The sequence below is a fragment of the Bufo gargarizans genome, chromosome 6 (assembly GCF_014858855.1).
Source record: "Bufo gargarizans isolate SCDJY-AF-19 chromosome 6, ASM1485885v1, whole genome shotgun sequence".
NCBI lineage: Eukaryota > Metazoa > Chordata > Amphibia > Anura > Bufonidae > Bufo > Bufo gargarizans.
In genome coordinates, this window is record NC_058085.1 from 105,960,879 (window position 1) to 105,966,878 (window position 6,000).

Below are 6,000 nucleotides of genomic sequence, written 5' to 3' on the forward strand. Positions count from 1 at the left end.
TTTGCAGCACAGCCCATTGAAGTGAATGGGTCTGAGCTGCAATACCAAGCACAGCCACTGTACTATGTATGGCGCTGTGCTTGGAAAGCTGCCGGGAGCTGGCTGCGCTCACCAGAGCTTTGCTGAGTGCCTAAAACACAAGATCGGTGGGGGTGCTCGTATTCAAGCCCCCACCGATATGATAATGATGACCTATCCTGAAAATAGGTGGTCATCATCATCTATTCCTGGATAACCCCTCTAAGGGGAATTTCACATGAATGAGTGTGGTCACAGAAAAACAGACATTTTCTGGATTGACTGACGCTCAACGACGACTGACCAAGGTTCTACTGTCCTGCGCCCACAGCATCATTTGAGTATCTGACAGTAGGCTGGTCGGGCTGGAACTCGCAGCATCATACATCACTATGGTGAAGATCGCATGGGTCAGCCAAGCCGCGGTCGGTCCGAGAAAGGCAGCTGTCACATGAAATGTTGTTCCCAGATCATGGAGATCCAGGCAGGAACCCGCCGATCAATAAAGCTTGGCATACATGACAATACATTTACTATTATTACCGCTACGTCTATTGCCACTGTATGGCTCAAGACTGGAACAATGAAATAGAAAAAGCATAGAGGAACAACCTGGACCTATTCCATATTTTAGGTTCAACTCCTCGTTTTGGTTAATTACAAATACTGACCAAAATATGAAAGTGGCCTATAGCCGAGTTCACACTTCAGTTATTTGATCAGTTATTAATGAGCCAAAATCCGTAGTGAAGTCTACTCAGAGATTAGGTATAATGGAAATATTTCCTCCTGTTCTGTGTTTTTGACCCGGACCTGGTTTTGGCTCGCAATGCCTCATTCACACGTCAGTGATTGTGAGCTAAAACCAGGATTGGAGCCCCCCCATCTAAAAAACAGGGTTAGATGGAAATGGCGACTGATGCAACAGGAACATTTTTTTTTTCCTCTCCTCTTCTTCTGATGAATCAGAAGGACGAAAAGCTAATCAGTGATGAGAACTCAGCCTTAGGGCCTATTCACACAACCGTATCCATTTTGTGGTCCACAAATCTCGGATCTGCAAAACATGAATGCAGTCCATGCGCATCCGGCACTTTTCGTGGGGCCCATTGTAAGGCCTCATGCACCGCAATATGCGGGCACCGGCCGTGTGCTCCCCGCATAACGGATGCGGAACCATTCAGTTGAATGGGTCCGCAATCCGGAGCCGCGGAGCGGAACGGTGGCATGGAACCAATATGGAGTGTTTCTGTGGTGTTTCTCTCCGTGCCTCAACGCCACAAAAAAAAACATGTTTTATTTTTTTGCGGTGCGGACGGGTCACGGACCCATTCAAGTTGAACGGGTCTCGATCCGTCCCGGCCGCCGCACGGACATTGCCCATGCATTGGGGAACGCAAATTGCGGTCCCAAATGCACGGAAAGGCCGCACAATGGCCGTGTGCACGAGGCCTAACACTGCATACTCTTGTCCACAAAATGGACCAGAATAGGATACGTTCTATCATTTTTGCGGGGCCATGGAACGGACACACGGATGAGGACACCAAAGGGTGCGCATTTTTTGTGGCTCCATTGAAATGAATGAGTCTGTGTGCAATCCGCAAAATGCAGAACAGACCGGAAAAAAATTGATAATTGTAAATTTCACAGTATTATTTTCCCTTATAACATGGTTATAAGGGAAAATAATAGCATCCTTTATACAAAATGCTTAGTAAAATGTTGATTGAGGGGTTAAAAAATAAAAACAATTAACTCACCTCATCCACTTGATCGCGCTGCCGGCATCGTCTTCTTTCTTCAGGACCTGCAAAAGGACCTTTGATGACGTAATTGGATCTTCTATCTTCATTCAGCAGGACCTGCGCCGACGTCCTCACGCTCACCACGTGGATGTCATCAAAAGGTCTTTTTGTAGGTCCTGAAAGAAGAAGAAACAAGACGATGCTGGCTGCGCGATCAAGTGGATGAGGTGAATTTTTTTTATTTTTTAACCCCTTAATCAACATTTTACTAAGCATTCTGTATTAAAAATGCTATTATTTTCCCTTATAACCATGTTATAAGGGAAAATAATAAAATCTACACTACAACTAACCCAAACTTCAGAGAAGAGTTTCGGGTCAGGGTACCACATTCAGTTTTTTCTCAAACGCGTGCAAAACGTATTGCACTAGCGTGGAAAAAACTGAACATCCGAACGCAATCGCAGTCAAAACGGATTGCTATTGCATGCCTACTCGCACGGTTTTCCCGCAATGCACACGAGACGCATCGGGAGCAAATCCAGGATGCACGTGTGAAAGAGGCCTAAGGCCCTGTTCACATCCGTGTCAGACGCAGTCAAATTCCATCACACTTGACCAGGTAAATAACCCTGGAAGCCATAAGACCGCCCTATGTCAGAAGCGGACAAGCACGGTGACTTCTGTCCATAACGTGTGAATATGAGGCCTCATCCATGCTGCGCCATTTTCTCCAGTAAAATGCATTAACGTTTTCCGGTATTGGGTTCCGTCATAGCGACTCAATACCGGGGGAAAAAAACGCATCAGTTTTGTCCTAATGGATTCTGAATGGAAAGTAATCCGTTCAGGATGTCTTCAGTTCAGTCCCTTTTACGATATTTGGCTGGAGTAAATACTGCAGCATACCGGCCAAAATTCCGGAACACTTGCCAGATCCGGCATTAATTTCCATTGAAATGTATTAATACCAGATCTGGTACCAAGTGTTCAGGAAATGGCCGCATTGACGAATCCGGCATGCGCAGACCTTTAAAAATTTGAAAAAAAAATAAATACCGGATCCGTTTATCCGAATGACAGCGGAGAGACAGATCCGGTATTTTTAATGCATTTGTCAGACGGATCCAGAAACAAGTGATATCCGTTTGGATATGGATTTCAGGAACAGGCAGGCAGTTCCGGCAACGGAACTGCCTGCCAGAATCCAACAACACTCGTGTGAAACTAGCGTAACCTGAGAGACCATTATACCGATGTGGCCGCCGAGTGCCATTTGTGTCCATCATAAAATGGACACGGCGCCTCCATTATTTTCATTGTTCAGCACCTATCATGAAGAAGAACAGCAGAAACACCTAATGGAAACGTGAACGGCGGCGTACAGGGTTAACAGCAGAACATGCTGACTGACACAATGATAACCTTCCAGGAGCTGACAACCAATATGGCGGCACTTTCTGTCATTCCAAAGATGGCCGCCAAACCTGGAGTTCCATTCAGGATTCGATACAGAACCATCTTTTTTACTTGAAGGTCCTTCCCCTCTTTCATATACACATATTGCCTGAAATGTCCTTTTTAATGAAGATTATTGTATGTTTTGATTTCCTTTTATTTCATGGATTTAAAAAAGGACCCTTAGGGGAAAAAAAACAACAACATTTTAATCCTGAGACAATGTAGTTTGTGTTGTGCGTCCATACTGGATGAAGAAACATGAAAAGGGACACAAAATGCAGGCGTTTCCCATAGCAACCAATCAGGGTCCAGCTCCCATTTTCCAAAGCTACTTCACGTAATGTGATCTACAACCTAATTGGCTGTTGGCACCGGCAACTACAGCACTGCTCAGGAAACGCCCACTTCTTAGTTCATTGTGCCATACCAGTCGCTCACACCTTCTATGTCACAGCAGCATAAAGGCGAAGATATTGTACCACTGTGGTACTAGGGATTGTGCCACCCGCGACACTACAACTCCCAGCATGGCACCGATCATTCCAATTTTACGACACTTGAAGCCCCATTGCGCTCTTGTATATGTAGTTACGATCATGTGTCATGATCACCCGCCCGCACAGTCCATACACCCGCAGGCAGAAGCCCGCTCGTCTGTCCGGCTCTGAAGCACCCACCTAACCCCAAACATAAACATCAGAACCAGTACCTGCAGCGGATCCCGCTCTTCAACACTCCCGCGCTCCCTCCACTGACCACGCCTCCACATTACAAAACCCTCCCTCCTGGCTCTGGCCAATACACATTTCACCGTAAAGCACATATTGGTGGGCGTGGTTTATAAGCCGCATCCAGTAGCCAATCCCTAGCTCTCATCGATCACGCCCCCATGCCCAAATATGTCGCGTTGCTGGCCGCGCAGTAGGTGGAGTCCTGTGTGTTATTTTATTGTCTGCTGTGCGGAAGACATTTTGTTGTAGTTTCAAACTAGTTTTTGCGCAGATAAGTTTCTACTGTTTGACGTTATTAGGATATTTTGAAGGAAATGTTACAAGTTCTGAGTCTAGTTCACACTTAAGTGATTTGATCAATGATTTCCTGCAGGGATAACAAACACACCCATGGAACACTTGCTTTCTTTTCTTCCGGCATAGAGCTCCGTCGTCGGGGCTCTATGCCGGAAGAATCCTGATCAGTTTTATCCTAATGCATTCTGAATGGAGATAAATCCGTTCAGGATGCATCAGGATGTCTTTAGTTCCGGAACGGAACGTTTTTTGGCCGGAGAAAATACCGCATCATGCTGCGCTTTTTGCTCCGGCCAAAAATCCTGAACACTTGCCGCAAAGCCGGATCCGGAATTAATGCCCATTGAAAGGCATTGATCCGGATCCGGCCTTAAGCTAAACGTTGTTTCGGCGCATTGCCGGATCCGACGTTTAGCTTTGTCTGAATGGTTACCATGGCTGCCGGGACGCTAAAGTCCTGTTTGCCATGGTAAAGTGTAGTGGGGAGCGGGGGACAGCATACTTACCGTCCGTGCAGCTCCCGGAGCGATCCAGAGTGCCCCACACGCATGGATGACGTGATCGCATGGCACGTGATCCATGCGCATGGGGCGCTCTGACGTCATTCTGGAGCGCCCCGTAGCCGCACGGACTGTAAGTATACCGCTCCCCGCTCCTACTATGGCAACCAGGACTTTAATAGCGTCCTGGCTGCCATAGTAACACTGAACGCATTTTGAAGACAGATCCGTCTTCAAATGCTTTCAGTACACTTGCGTTTTTCCGGATCCGGCGTGTAATTCCGCAAGTGTGAAAGAGGCCGAAGTCTGTGAAAATGACGGACACAACACAGATGGCATCCTTGTGGCACTGACCACTGATGCTCTGGGCTGAGCAGCATCTGTGGACTACGGATGACATACAGAGGGTAAAAACCGATGCACGGACCAAAAACGGATGCGTCAAGGAAGCTTTTTTTCATGGACCTGAAAGTGACACAGAAATGTGGATAAGCCCTAAGACTGAGTTCACATCACCGTTTATTTTTCCGTTCTTCTGATCCGTTGGAAGGACAGAAAAAAAACGGATCCTATATTTTAAGACTGCAACGAGTAATTCGACACAAAAAATCCTCAATGCTAATTTTTTGCATTGAGGATTCGTATGTGTCACGTGACCACGGAGCGGTGGAATGGAGCTGATGGCACTGGGGGGAACTGCAGCACTTGGGCTGATCATACAGGGGGGAATGAAAGGTGTTGGGGACTGATGGCAGGGGGTTTGATGAGTTTTTAGAAATTAATTTTTTCTTATTAGATTACTCAATTAATCGTAAAAAATAATCAATAGAATACTCGATTACTAAAATCGTTTACTGAAGTCCTACTATATTTTAAGCTTCCGTTATGTTAATTTATGCACATTAGGTATCCGTTTTACCCATTTCCTGCGTTTTTCTGTCTAAAATAACGTATCTTAGATGGAAATGGCTAAAATGGATGCCAAATGTGCATAACTGATACTCAGGATTCATATATTTTTTTTACAGGATCCGTTTTTTCTTTATTTTTCTGTTCTTCTGAGGGATCAGAAGAACGGAAAAATTAACAGTGATGTGAACTTTATTCACACTTCAGCGTTTAAGTGTTTTCCATCAGTGATTGTGAGCCAAAGTCAGGATTGCAGCCTCCACAGAGATAAGGTATAAGGGCTCATGCACACGACCATATGTATCTTGCGGTCTGCAAAATACGGATCCACAAAAA

The 6,000-nt window shown here is 45.7% G+C and overlaps 1 protein-coding gene across 1 annotated transcript in view; it reads right to left on the minus strand.

The window, feature by feature from the left end:
• Positions 1-3,972, minus strand: part of BRCA1 (BRCA1 DNA repair associated) — a 134,928-nt gene extending 130,956 nt beyond the window's left edge. Inside the window, exon 1 of the mRNA XM_044299957.1 lies at positions 3,937-3,972. The gene's annotated coding sequence lies outside the window, so the exon portion shown is untranslated. The remainder of the gene's footprint in view (positions 1-3,936) is intronic.
• Positions 3,973-6,000: the final 2,028 nt, after the last annotated feature.